Source organism: Schistocerca nitens, chromosome 3 (genome assembly GCF_023898315.1).
Source record: "Schistocerca nitens isolate TAMUIC-IGC-003100 chromosome 3, iqSchNite1.1, whole genome shotgun sequence".
NCBI classification, from domain to species: Eukaryota; Metazoa; Arthropoda; class Insecta; order Orthoptera; family Acrididae; genus Schistocerca; species Schistocerca nitens.
Window position 1 is genome coordinate 90,030,301 of NC_064616.1, and position 15,432 is coordinate 90,045,732.

General features: G+C 48.6%; 1 protein-coding gene across 2 annotated transcripts in view; it reads right to left on the bottom strand.

Annotated features, from left to right (window-relative positions):
* LOC126248066 (N-glycosylase/DNA lyase) overlaps positions 1–15,432 on the bottom strand; it is a 97,664-nt gene that overhangs the window by 64,979 nt on the left and 17,253 nt on the right. The gene's annotated exons all lie outside the window — the stretch shown is intronic.

A 15,432-nucleotide genomic window follows, 5' to 3' on the forward strand; every position in this document is an offset into this window, starting at 1 on the left:
ACACACAACTCTATAATAGTGTTCCACAAGGGAAAATCTCAAGAAACTGAAATGTCAGGTTTCAATCCCACTTAAAATTCTTACTAAAGAAAAACGGTTTTACTCTGTTAAATAATTAGTGTAAATTTACCTGTAGCACATCAACAGTTGGTAATATTTTGTTATAATATGTTCATCCTCAAACCCTTGCTGTACTTTGGAAAGTCCGACTAGTGGAAACAAATGCAGACCAAATGTAAGCATCACGAGTCGCAGTCATGGGAATGAAAGTCGGGTCAAACTCTCTTTTCCTTGTGTTGGATATGGCTCTACTCAACACATACATTATCCAAAAAACAATACACTGTCAAAAAAAAGGAAACATGTTGATTACATCTACATTTACATACATACTCCGCAATCCATTATACGGTGCGTACCTCGTACCACAACTAGCATCTTCTCTCCGTTCCACTCCTAAACAGAACGAAGGAAAAATGACTACCTATATGCCTCTGTACAAGCCCTAATCTCTCTTATCTTATCTTTGTGGTCTTTCCACGAAATATAAGTTGGCGCCAGTAAAATTGTACTGCAGTCAGCCTCAAATGCTGGTTCTCTAAATTTCCTCAGTAGCGATTCACGAAAAGAATGCCTCCTTTCCTCCAGAGACTCCCACCCGAGTTCCTGAAGCATTTCCGTAACACTCGTGTGATGATCAAACCTACCAGTAACAAATCTAGCAGCCCACCTCTGAATTGCTTCTATGTCCTCCCTCAATCCGACCTGATAGGGATCCGAAACGCTCGAGCAGTACTCAAGAATAGGTCGTATTAGTGTTTTATAAGCTGTCTCCTTTACAGATGAACCACATCTTCCCAAAATTTTACCAATGAACCGAAGACGACTATCCGCCTTCCCCACAACTGCCATTACATGCTTGTCCCACTTCATATCGCTCTGCAATGTTACGCCCAAATATTTAATCGACGTGACTGTGTCAAGCGCTACACTACTAATGGAGTATTCAAACATTACGGGATTCTTTTTCCTATTCATCTGCATTAATTTACATTTATCTATATTTAGAGTTAGATGCCATTCTTTACACCAATCACAAATCCTGTCCAAGTCATCTTGTATACTCCTACAGTCACTCAATGACTACACCTTCCCGTACACCACAGCATCATCAGCAAACAGCTGCACATTGCTGTCCACCCAATCCAAAAGATCATTTATGTAGATAGAAAACAACAGCGGATCTACCACACTTCCCTGGGGCACTCCAGATGATACTCTCACCTCCGATGAACACTCACCATCGAGGACAACGTACTGGGTTCTATTACTTAAGAAGTCTTCGAGTCGCTCACATACACTCCTGGAAATTGAAATAAGAACACCGTGAATTCATTGTCCCAGGAAGGGGAAACTTTATTGACACATTCCTGGGGTCAGATACATCACATGATCACACTGACAGAACCACAGGCACATAAACACAGGCAACAGAGCATGCACAATGTCGGCACTAGTACAGTGTATATCCACCTTTCGCAGCAATGCAGGCTGCTATTCTCCCATGGAGACGATCGTAGAGATGCTGGATGTAGTCCTGTGGAACGGCTTGCCATGCCATTTCCACCTGGCGCCTCAGTTGGACCAGCGTTCGTGCTGGACGTGCAGACCGCGTGAGACGACGCTTCATCCAGTCCCAAACATGCTCAATGGGGGACCGATCCGGAGATCTTGCTGGCCAGGGTACTTGACTTACACCTTCTAGAGCACGTTGGGTGGCACGGGATACATGCGGACGTGCATTGTCCTGTTGGAACAGCAAGTTCCCTTGCCGGTCTAGGAATGGTAGAACGATGGGTTCGATGATGGTTTGGATGTACCGTGCACTATTCAGTGTCCCGTCGACGACCACCAGTGGTGTACGGCCAGTGTAGGAGATCGCTCCCCACACCATGATGCCGGGTGTTGGCCCTGTGTGCCTCGGTCGTATGCAGTCCTGATTGTGGCGCTCACCTGCACGGCGCCAAACACGCATACGACCATCATTGGCACCAAGGCAGAAGCGACTCTCATCGCTGAAGACGACACGTCTCCATTCGTCCCTCCATTCACGCCTGTCGCGACACCACTGGAGGCGGGCTGCACGATGTTGGGGCGTGAGCGGAAGACGGCCTAACGGTGTGCGGGACCGTAGCCCAGCTTCATGGAGACGGTTGCGAATGGTCCTCGCCGATACCCCAGGAGCAACAGTGTCCCTAATTTGCTGGGAAGTGGCGGTGCGGTCCCCTACGGCACTGCGTAGGATCCTACGGTCTTGGCGTGCATCCGTGCGTCGCTGCGGTCCGGTCCCAGGTCGACGGGCACGTGCACCTTCCGCCGACCACTGGCGACAACATCGATGTACTGTGGAGACCTCACGCCCCACGTGTTGAGCAATTCGGCGGTACGTCCACCCGGCCTCGCGCATGCCCACTATACGCCCTCGCTCAAAGTCCGTCAACTGCACATAGGGTTCACGTCCACGCTGTCGCGGCATGCTACCAGTGTTAAAGACTGCGATGGAGCTCCGTATGCCACGGCAAACTGGCTGACACTGACGGCGGCGGTGCACAAATGCTGCGCAGCTAGCGCCATTCGACGGCCAACACCGCGGTTCCTGGTGTGTCCGCTGTGCTGTGCGTGTGATCATTGCTTGTACAGCCCTCTCGCAGTGTCCGGAGCAAGTATGGTGGGTCTGACACACCGGTGTCAATGTGTTCTTTTTTCCATTTCCAGGAGTGTATTTGGGAACCAATCCCATATGCTCGTACCTTAGTTAGGAGTCTGCAGTGGGGCACCAAATCAAATGCTTTCCGGAAGTCAAGGAATATGGCATCCGTCTGATACCTTCAACCATGGTTCGCAAGATATAGTGTGAAAAAAGGGCGAGTTGCGTTTTGCAGGAGCGATGCTTTCTAAAGCTGTGCTGATGCATGGACAGCAATTTCTCTGTCTCAAGGAAATTCATTATATTCGAACTGAGAATATGTTCGAGAATCCTGCAACAAACTGATGTTAAGGATATTGGTCTGTAATTTTGAGGATCTGTCCTTCTACCCTTCTTATATACAGGTGTCACCTGCGTTTTTTTCCAGTCGCTCAGGACTTTAAGTTGGGCAAGAGATTCACGATAAATGCAAGCTAAGTAAGGAGCCAATGCAGTAGAGTACTCTCTGTAAAACCGAACTGGAATCCCATCAGGACCTAGCGATTTATTTATTTTCAACCCATTCAGCTGCTTCACAACTCCGGGGATGTACTGTCCTCCATACAGGAATCTGTACGAGACTCATACGGTGGTATGTTTGTATGATCCTGCTGCGTAAAAGATTTCTCAAATGCTAAATTTAAAATTTCAGTTTTCGTTTTGCTGTCTTCCGTTGCCAGGCCAGAGTGATCAGTGAGTGACTGGATGGGAGCCTTCGACCCGCTTACCGATTTTACGTAAGACCAGAATTTCTTTGGGTTTTCAGCAACATCTTTTGCTAAGGTATGACGGTGGTAGTGGTTGTATGCTTCACGCATCGCTCTTTTTACAGCAGCATGAATCTCTATTAACTTTTCCCTGTCCTCATTCTCCCGATCTTTCTTGTACCGCGAGTGCAACTGTTGTTGCTTCCTGAGCATTCTCCGAATTGCGCTGTTAAACCACAGTGGGTCTTCTCTGTCCGTAACCCACTTTTTCGGCACATACTTCTCCAATGTGTGAATTACAATGTGTTTAAAATTTGCCCGTAATTCTTCCACATCCATCGTACTGGAAGTAAATGAAGTTGATTCATTTACTAAGTGGGATGCTAACAACTGCTTATCTGCTCTTTCTAGAAAGAATACTCTCCTAGCCTTCTTAACCGACTTTTTAACTTTCGTAACCATAGTCGTAATGACAACATCATGATCACTAATCCCTGTCTCGACACTGACACCGTCGATGAGGTCTGGTCTGTTCGTGGCTACCAGATCTAAAATATTTCCATTATGCGTTGGCTGTCGATTTAGCTGCTCAAGACAGTTTTCGGATAATGTGTTCAAAAGTAATTCACACGACAGCTTGTCTGTACCACCTGTAACGAACCCATAATCATCCAAGTCTATACTAGGTAGGTTGAAGCAAGATCCGGGTACTTCTGTGATACAGAGTGTAGACTCCCTTTGAATGATTCTAGAACTGTCACAGTGGAACCTGGTGGCTGGTAATAACACCCAACAATTAACTTTATTTCTCCTAGCCCTGTTAAACGTGTCCTGATAACTTCACAATCACACTCTACATCGACCTCAGTAGACACAATATTTCTGTCAACTGCAATGAAGACACCACCTCCTACGGTGTCAAATCTGTATTACCTAATAAATATAGCAGAGGTAATGTTTAAAGATGTCCAATTTCCAGACTATAAAAAGTGTGCAAAATCATTACTATGTGAAACAACTCTTTGACTCCAAGCACAATACAAAGCTCAAAGTTAGCAGAAAAAAAAACACAAGAGTACAGTGCAAAACAATATGGAATTGCATGTAGTGAAAAGTGGCATTACATCTACCACGATACTTTCGAACCACCATGTCGTACAGGACTACTAAATTTTCTAATATAAATTCATTAAAGGTGAGCATTTTTTTCTTGTAATTACATTTTTTGTTGACAATATCTATGTTTAGGCATCATGTTATTACATTGCTTCTAAAGAAATCCCACCTGTAGATGCCTATGAACTTTATAATTTCCATTAAAGTATTGTTTATGTGCAAAAATTTGTAATTATACATTGAAGTACTGTTTGAAATATTGTATTACAAATATACATATAAAAAGGAACAAGATTTGCATTAGTGCTAATGGCAACAAGAGCAGTACCATTGGACACTAATAAATGTGTAGCTACACAATAGGTATCCACATATTGGTTTGGACTGCAATTGTCTTGCACATCACACTGGCCTGTTTCACATGCACCATCTCCAATCGCTTGGGCATGGACTCCGTTGAACTAAATTGTATAGCAAGGGGTTACTTATGCACATATTCAATCAAAATGAATATTGACTGACTCCACAACTGGTTCAGTACAGTTAACACAAAATTTGCAGACCAGCAAATGTTGGAGCAGTTGGAGCCCACATCTGCTACTGAAAATGATTTGCAGTTTAAAACCTAGTCTCTAAACCTCTGTTTTAAAGGGAATGCAACAGAAAAAGAATGAGTAGCTTTGAGAGATTAACTAATAAAGGCACCTGAAGTAAAACTAGATAAGAAGAGAAGGTGCAGAAAAAATCCTGAAATATGGTGATGTCTTAAACTTAACTGATGAAACAGAAAAATGAGGGCAAAAATGCAGCAAATGATACAGGAAAAATGACATACACACATCTGAAAAATGAATTTGACTGGAAGTGCAAACTAGAAATGCAGGAATGACTAAAGGAGCAACGCAAAGCCATAGAAATATATATGCCTAAAGTGAAGGTAGATCCTGCTTACATGCAAATTAAAGATGAATCTTTATTATAATATTATGAAAGGAGAAGAGGAAATGGATGACGACAAGATGAGTTACACAATACTGGGAGAAGTATTTGACAAAGCACTGACAGGTCTATCAGTAAGCTGAAACAAAGCACCTGGAATAAACAATATTCCTTCAGAATTATTAAGATCAGCGGGAGAATGAACCATGAGGAAACTATTTCACCTGGTAAGCAGCTATAAGAGGCAGGTGAAATATCCTCAGACTTAAATAAGAATGTAATAATCCGAATATCCTAGAAGGCAGGTGCTGCCTCGTACCAGTATTACTGAATCATCAGTTCAGTAGTTACAGAACTTTTCAAAAAAGGCACATGCATTATTTAATGAAGAATGGAATGACTTGCAGAAGCTGACCAAGGATAAAATGAGTTTGAGTTTGTGGTGTCACCGCCAGACACCACACTTGCTAGGTGGTAGCCTTTAAATCGGCCGCGGTCCGTTAGTATACGTCGGACCCGCATGTCGCCACTATCAGTGATTGCAGACCGAGCACCGCCACACGGCAGGTCTAGAGAGACTTCCTAGCACTCGCCCCAGTTGTACAACCGACTTTGCTAGCGATGGTTCACTGACAAAATACGTTCTCATTTGCTGAGACGATAGTTAGCATAGCCTTCAGCTACGTCATTTGCTACGACCTAGCAAGGCGCCATTATCAGTTGCTATTGATATTGTAAAGAATGTACAGACAAGAGCTACGTTCAACATTAATGGATTAAAGTTAAGTATTCCACCAGCTACATCCTTTTTTTCTAGTCTAAATTCCTTGTCCTGTTCCAGACCTCACGCCAGCCTGCGTGAGCTTAAACGCGTGCCTTTCGGCTTCCTCTATAAGGGTTGGCTCTAATGCCAATCCACAACATTTTGGCAACGAGGTTTTCCGCGTTCTTATCGATATTGTCCTGATTTACTTGTGTAATGGCTTCGCCACCATCTCCAGATGTACTGTCCGAATTTTATCGCTTGCAGAATCAGCAGACGCAGGCCTTACTGGATGCCCTCGGACAGCTCGTCCAGGGTCAACGAGCAATGCAAAACGATGCGGCAGCCGCCGCTCCATCGCTACCGCACCCACAACATGCAGTTGCACCAACTTTTCGTCCTTTTGATGCTGCACTGGAAAGCTGGACGGAGTGGTCACGCCAATTTGGATTCCATCTCGCCGCCTACAGAATTCAAGGTAATGAGCGGCAGCCTTTTCTCCTTCCCTCTGTAGGCGTCCAAACGTACCGTGTGATAGTCAAATTATTTCCCCGACGCGACGTAGCAACTCTGTCCTACGACGAAATTTTGTCTGCATTAGATGCATATTTCAAAGAATCAGTCAATGTAGTTGTAAAAAAGCTATACCTTCTTTCGTACAAAACGTACGGCCGGTCAAACTAATCAGGAGTGGGTTGCAACCTTGCAAGGCCTTACTAGGGATTGTGCTTTTGAGTGTCAATGTGGACTCCCTTATTCAGATACTATGGTACGTGATGCAATTGCACATAACGTTTCTGATGTTCGTATAAAGGAACAGATTTTGAAACTAGTCAATTCCTCCCTTCAACAAGTGATGGACATATTGGATCGGCAGGACACACTTCACTTTGCTCAGGAATCATTTGAAACTTCACCAGCCGTGTGTCACGTTAACCGGCCCGCCGGGCGAGCTGCACGGAGCAGTACACAGCCCTCGCACCCGGCCGCGCAACGGCCGCCAGGCTCTCAGCCACGTGTGCCGCGCAGGCAGGCAAATGCAGTGCTAAAATCATGCCCGCAGTGTGCTACTAGACATTTGCGTGAGAATTGCCCGTCACGCCAGGCTATTTGCTTTTTCTGTAATAAAAAAGGACATGTTCAAAAAGTTTGCCAGAAAAAGCTCAGATCGGACACTCACAACCATTCCAGGCCCTTTGCTTCGCGCCGGAATCAGAATCGAACCAAGAATACTCAGGCTCGTGAACCTTCGCCCATGGAAATTCATGTAGTTCATTCCACTCCGCCCAGTGCCACTCTCTCTCACAGTGACTGTGTTCGTCCCACAAATAGTGTGCGTCGACATCGCCGGAAATCCCGTCAAGTCGCAAGTGATTTTGTACCAGTGTCAGTTCACGTTGCACGAGGCAGTCGCTCTTGTCGTCAGCAGGAAATAAACTTTTTGTTGACTTGGACATTAACGGCAAAGTGATACCATTCCAGCTCGATACCGGAGCTGCAGTTTCACTGATCAATCAAGACTTGTACAAACAGCTGGGCACACCTCCGTTGCGTGCCGCAAATGTTAAGCTAACTACATATTCAGGTCACGGGCTCCCTGTGTTAGGACAGTGCAACCTTCTTGCAACATACAGGGGACAAACAAATCTTGTGTCATTGTACGTCCTTCGTTCTTCTTCTGCAGTGAACTTGTTTGGTTTCGATTTGTTTCAGTTGTTTAACTTGTCTATAGTCAATCAGGTCCTATCAGTGAACCAGACTGTGCCTTCAGACAGTGTTTCTCGTCTCTGTGAGGAATTTGGTTGGTTGGTTGGTTGGGTTAAAGGTTAAAGGGACCAAACTACAAAGGTCATCGGTCCCTTGTTTCATAAAAACACAGAGCATAGTGAAAGTATCCACCAGTCAGGCGAAGCACTAAAAGAAAATTCCGGGGGAAGAAAAGCCCCATGGTCCATTGTAAGACAACACGGAAAACAGAGCACAGCAACAAAAACAACATAGAGAACAAAGGCAGAAGGAATTAAAACTGCACAGCAGAGGACTGTGGCTGGCTGATCACGAAAATAATAGGATGAGCCAGCCACTCTGCAACACGTTAAAACCTCCAGCCTAAAAGTTTAGGGTGGAGTCGAATTACAACACAAAACTAATTAAAAGATACAGCTCAAAAGAGGGTGATGTTAAAACAAAAATTAAATGGACCTATAAAAGCCGCTTGCGCGAATAAAACTTAAAACCCGATCTGCCATAGAGACATTGTCACCTAAAAGAGAGGATAAATCACCCAGTAGATTAAAATCACGCCTGAGAGCGGTTAAAAGAGGACATTCCAACAATATATGGGCTACCATCATGTTCGCACCACAGCGACAATGAGGGGGGTCCTCTCGACGCAGCAGATGACCACGCGTCAGCCAAGAGTGACCAATGCGGAGCCTACACAGAACAACAGAATCCCTGCGAGAGGCCCGCATGGAGGAACCCCACACAGTCGTGGTCCCTTTACCTGCCGCAGCTTGTTGGGTGCAGACAGAGTGCGCCATTCGCCTCCCCACATCCCAAAGACCCGACGGTGCAAAACCGTTCAGAGATCAGTTGCCGGGAGGCCGATCTCCAACGGCAGTTTGCGGGTAGCTTCTTTGGCTAACTTGTCGGCGAGTTCGTTTCCCGCTATCCCAACGTGTCCCGGGGTCCATATGAACACCACCGAACGACCACGCTGTTCAAGAGCATGAATGGACCCCTGGATAGCACCAACAATGGGATGGCGTGGGTAGCACTGGTCAAGAGCCTGCAGACTACTGAGCGAGTCACTGCAAATGATGAAGGACTCTCCAGTGCTGGTACGAATATGCTCAATGGCACGAAAAATGGCTGTCAGTTCTGCGGTGTAAACACTGCAGCCTTCCGGCAAGGAGCGCTGGTCGACATAGTCCGCATGAGCATAAGCGTAACCCACACGGCCATCAACCATCGAGCCATCGGTATAGATAACCTCCGAGGCATGGTATGCGCTGAGGAGAGCAAGGAATTGGCGGCACAAGACTGCAGGAGGAACTGAATCTTTTGGCCATCGGGAAAGTTCCAGCCCAAGCTGCGGCCGACGAATACACCAAGGTGGTGTATGTGGGCAGACCTGGAAAGCAGATGGAAGAGGCAAACACTCGAGTTTATTAAGGAGCGACCAAACACGGATCCCAATTGTATGGCCTGATCGCGGTCGCCGGTGTGGGATATGGACTGCCGCATTTTCGAAAAGGAGACGATAGTTAGGGTGACGGGGCGAACAACAGACGTGGGCAGCATAGTTGGCTAACAGTTGTTGACGCCGAATACGAAGTGGAGGAACTCCAGCCTCAGCAAGGAGGCTATGAACAGGACTGGTGCGGAATGCTCCTGTCACCTGTCGAACCCCACAGTGGTGAACGGGATCCAGCAGTTGCAACGCTGAGGGCGACGCTGAGCCATATGCCACACTCCCATAATCCAGTCGGGACAGCACAAGGGCTTTGTAGAGCTGCAGCAATGTTTTACGATCTGCACCCCAAGTCGTGTTGCTGAGGCAGCGGAGGGCATTCAGATGCTGCCAGCACTGACGCTTGAGCTGACGAATATGTGGAAGCCAATAAGCCGGGCATCGAACAGCAATCCCAGAAAACGGTAAGTGTCAACAACCCTGAGCATAGCATCCTGAAGATAGAGCTCAGGGTGGGGATGGACAGTTCGACGGCGACAAAAGTGCATAACACAAGTCTTCGCAGGAGAAAACTGAAACCCATGGGCTAGGGCCCACGCCTGCGCCTTGCATATGGCTCCCTGCAACCGATGTTCTGCAACACCAATGGTGGGGGAGCTGAAAAAGATGCAAAAATCGTCGGCATATAACATGGGTGAGACAGACGACCCTACTGCTGCTGCAAGGCCATTAATGGCCACAAGGAAAAGGGGCACGCTCAATACAGAACCCTGTGGAACGCCGTTCTCCTGGATAGGAAGTGAACTATGGGATGTACCAATTAAAATGCAGAATGTCCGAACAGATAAAAAATTCTGAATAAAAATGGGGAGAGACCCCCGGAGACCCCACCCATGCAACGCGGCGGGAATATGGTGCCGCCACGTCGTGTCATATGCTCTGGAGAGGTCGAAAAAGATGGAGACGAGGTGTTGGCGTCTGGAAAAAGCAGTGCGGATTGCAGACTCAAGGAAGACCAAAGTCGGCGGTGGAACGGCCCTGTCGGAAGCCGCTCTGGCACTGAGCCAGAAGACCCCGAGACTCGAGCAGCCAACACAGCCGTCGACTCACCATACGTTCCAGTAGCTTGCACAGAGTATTTGTCAAGCTGATGGGCCGATAGGTATCCACATTAAGCGGGTCCTTACCAGGCTTCAGCACCGGAATGATGGGACTTTCTCGCCACTGCGACGGAAAGACACCATCGCCCCATATGCAGTTGAAGATGGCAAGAACACATCACTGAGTCCGGGGACAGGTGTTTGAGCATCTGATTGTGGACGCCATTTGGCCCAGAGGCTGTATCGGGGCACTGTGCCAGGGCGCTTTGGAGTTCCCACAAACTAAATGGGGCGTTATACGTCTCAGGGTGGCGAGAAGCAAAAGAAAGCCGTTTGCCTTTCTCCCAGCGTTTGATCGCGCGAAACGCAGGCGGGTAATTCCCCGACGCAGAGGCCCGAACATAGTGCTGTGCGAAATGCTCGGCGATTGCATCGGCATCGGTGGATACCGCCCCGTTGATGGTAAGCCCTGGGACACCTATAGAGTGCTGCAATCCAAAGATGCGCCGAATCTTCATCCACACCTGGGAGGGTGAAGTATGGGAACCAATGGTGGAAACATACCTCTCCCAGCACTCCTGTTTCCGCCTCTTGATGAGCCGCCGTGCGTGAGCACGGAGACGTTTGAAGACAATGAGGTTCTCCAAAGACGGGTACCGCTTATGTTGCTGAAGAGCCCGCCGACGTTCTTTAATGGCTTCAGCAACCTCCGGAGACCACCAAGGCACTGACTTTCGCTGGGGGCACCCTAACGAACGAGGAATGGTACGTTCCGCAGCGGAAACAATCGCTGCAGTCAGTGTCTGAACCGCCACATCGATGGTACCGTGGGGGAGAGATTCAACAGTGGCAGCAGAGGAGAACGTTTCCCAGTTTGCCTTGCTAAATGCCCATCTAGGCAGGCGTTCATGGGATCGACGCTGGGGTAGTGAAAGGAAGATGGGAAAATGGTCACTACCACACAAGTCGTCATGGACTCTCCAGTGGACCGATGGTACAAGCCCTGGGCTGCACAACGACAGATCTATGGCCGAGAACGTGCCATGCGCCACACTAAAATACATGGCAGCGCCAGTGTTTAAGAGGCAGAGGTCAAGTTGGGAGATAAGATTCTCGACATCTCTGCCTCGGCCAGTAATCTTCGAAACACCCCACAGGGGATTGTGGGCGTTAAGATCCCCAAGGAGAAGAAAAGGCATGGGAAGTTGGGCGACAAGTGCAGCCAATTAGGTCAGGGAGACTGTACCACCTGGAGGGAGATAGACACTGCAGATGGTTATGTCCTGGGTAGTCCTTACGCGGACAGCCACAGCTTCCAATGATGTTTGAAGGGGCACAGGAGCACTATATACAGAGGTAAGGACATACACGCAAGCTCCACCTGACACACTATTGTATGTGCTACGGTTGCAGTAATAACCCCTGTATCCATGGAGGACAGGGGTCCGCATTGCCGGGAACCAGGTTTCCTGGAGGGCAATGCATAAAGCAGGTGTAATGCTTAGAAGCTGACGTAGCTCAGGCAGATGGCTAAAATAACTGCCACAATTCCACTGGAGGATTGTACAAAGCGTGTCCTGTATGGGCATTCAGGCACTGAAAAGGCAAATTACTTCGCAGGGTCACATGCTGCCACCAACTGAGTGACGGACGTCGCTACGGCCATCGTTTCTGAGGAGACGGCGAGGTCCAGGTCATCAGGGGACGCAAAGAGCTCGACCTCATCCTCAGAGGCTGAGCTGACAGGGAGTGTTGGTGCAGGAACCACTGGGTCCTTATCCTTCTTGGAGAGCTTCCTCTTCTCTCTCTTGTCTTTGGGAGGAGGGTTGGCATGTTGGGAGGGCTTTCCTGACGCAGTATCAGGAACAGAGGAAGAGTGTGAAGTCCTTCGGCCAGCAGGTGGTGGCTTCTTCAGCCACTGGCTAGTGTCTTGTGAGACACTGGGGAAGTCCTTGGAAGGGACTCCCCCAAAGATCCCTTCCGAACAAGTGAGGCCGGAGGAAGCTGTTGCATCTCCGGCTCAGCAGCCGGAGAGAGCTGTCGCTTCCCCGGCTGAGGAGCCGGAGAGGGCTGTCGCCGCTCCGGCTGAGAGGTGGGGACTGACGTCCCCGGTTGCTTGGGGCCCACTGCTCCCAAACTGGGTATTTTGGGAGCAGTGGAAGAGAGTGGCCTGTCCCAGCGGTGGGGTAGACGTTACTTGATTTCTCTGTGAGCCAACGGAGAAGGGAGTCTGTGCAGGAGCTGGTGGCGGCAGTGTGACGGTAGCATAACTCCTCAACATAGGTGTGGGGTTGAGTCGTTCTAGCTGCTTCTTTGCCTCTTGGTAACTTAAACGGTCCAAGGTCTTAATTTCTTGTATCTTCCGCTCTCGTTGATAGACTGCACAATCTGGTGAGCAGGGAGAATGATGCTCCCCACAGTTAACGCAGGTGGGAGGCGGAGCACATGGAGCATTAGGATGCGGAGGTCGTCCACAATCACGACACGTGGGGCTGGCAGTGCACCTGGAGGACATGTGTCCAAATTTCCAGCACTGGAAGCATCGCATAGGGGGCGGGACATAGGGCTTGACATCGCACCGGTAGATCATGACCTTGACTTTCTAAGGCAAGCAGTCGCCCTCAAAGACCAGGATGAAAGCACCGGTAGCGACCCTATTATCCTTCGGCCCCCTAAAGACACGACGGACAAAGTGTACACCTCATCGTGCCAGGTTCTCACGTAGCTTGTCATCAGACTGTAGCAGAAGATCTTTATGAAAAATAATCCCCTGGACCAAATTTAAGGACTTATGGGGAGTGACAGTAACGGGGATGTCACCGAGCTTCTCACAGGCGAGTAATGCCTGGGACTGTGCAGATGAAACTGCTTGTATCAGAATGGCCCCGCTCCTCAGTTTGGAAAGAGACGCCACTTCCTCAAACTTATCTTCGAGATTGTGCACAAAGAAAAGAGGCTTAGTCCCCAAAAATGAATCCCCATCAGTTCTGCTGCATACAAGGTATCGTGGCGAATACGGCTCCTGTCTGTCTGCAGCCCTACGTTCCTCCCATGGTGTGGCTAGGGAAGGGAACGATTTCGGGTTATATGTCACAGCGTTAAATTCCACCTTACCACGCTTAGAGACATTGGCGGTCGGGCGACCACCAGATTGAGATTTCACCCGCTTCATTGCGGGGCATCCGCCCCGATGCCACCCACTCCGACCAGGGGCTCTCCCCACGGGCGCCACCCAGCCACAGCAAGGGCCACCTGGCAGGATGGCCGTTGCCGGGAGTCCCGATGCCCCAGAGAGACGGGCATCTACTCCTTGCCTTACGTGGGGAGGTGTCAGCTCAGGCATCAGCAGTATGATCCCTGTGTTGTCAGGGGGCTACAACCTAGAGGGTACATGACGACCCCACCACAACGGGCTGGCTACCGTGCTGGATTTTGGGTGCCATGTGTAGTCCATAGTGATCGCGGGTGCAGATGGTGACGCACTAAGGGCATTACTTACACAATCCATCAGGTGTGTTTGCCCAAAATGACGGATGGAGGCTGCAGTTACGATGCCAAGACGATCAAGAGTGACAAGGCCTTAGGGCACAGAGGACTGATGGTGCACCACGTAAGGTGTCCTTCCCCAAAAGGCTCGTACTTCTGTGGAATTTGGAAAAATGGAGGTCAAACCCTAGTGGGGACCATCACATTAAGGCCGAAACGTTTGAGACTCCTTTTAGTTGCCTCTTACGACAGGCAGGAATACCGCGGGCCTATTCTAACCCCCGAACCCGCAGGGGGTTGTGAGGAATTTGCAGACATTTTTGCACCGGGCCTTGGTTGCGCTAAGAACTACAAAGCACATTTGGAACTGAAAGTAAACGCGCAACCGAAATTTTTCAGAGCGCGCAATGTTCCCCACGCATTGCGTGATGAGGTCGCAAAAACATTACACGATTTGGAATCACAAGGTGCAATTGAACGTGTGCAGGCTTCTCTCTGGGCATCACCCCTAGTAATTTTGCCAAAACCTTCCGGAAAATTGAGACTTTGTGTGGACTTCAAGGCAACAGTGAATCCACAACTAGTGATTGCAACTTTTCCTTTACCCCGCCCAGAAGATCTTTTTGACAAACTGTGCCCGGGTAAATATTTTTCGAAGTTGGACCTAGCAGATGCGTACTTGCAGATACCGGTGGATGAAGAATCCCAGCGCGTCTTGGTGGTTAACACGCATCTTGGTTTGTATCGATTGCAACGACTGCCATTCGGGTGTGCATCCGCCCCTGCATTGTTTCAGCAATATCTCCAAATTGTTTGTGCGTCGGTCCCTACTGCAGCAAACTATCTGGACGATATTGTGATCTCAGGAAAGATGGAAGAACAACATTTAGCCAATCTCAGAACATTATTTCAGGTCTTGCGACAAAATGGTCTTCGCTTGCGGAAGGACAAATGTGTGTTTTTTGCTCGTGACTTACCCCATCTGGGACATGTCCTCAATGCCCAAGGCATACATCCTAGTCCCGAGGAACCTCCGTGCCATACAAGACTTGCCTTCGCCGCAGAATTTGAAGCAGCTACAGAGTGTGCTGGGAAAATCTATTATTATCATCGCTATGTGCGCCACGCCTCTTACCTTTCAGCTCCGCTTCATCGCTTACGCCGTAAAGGTGTTCTGTTCGTCTGGACGATGGAATACGAACGCGCCTTTCACCAGTTGAAATCGGCGTTGGTTTCCAATACTTGCCTTACACCATTCGATCCCCAGAAACCCCTTTTGTTGATGGTGGATGCATCGGATTTCGGGATTGGTGCTGTGCTTGCGCACAAAGATGGATCGCATGATCGCCCTATTGCCTTTGCGTCCAAATTGCTCTCGT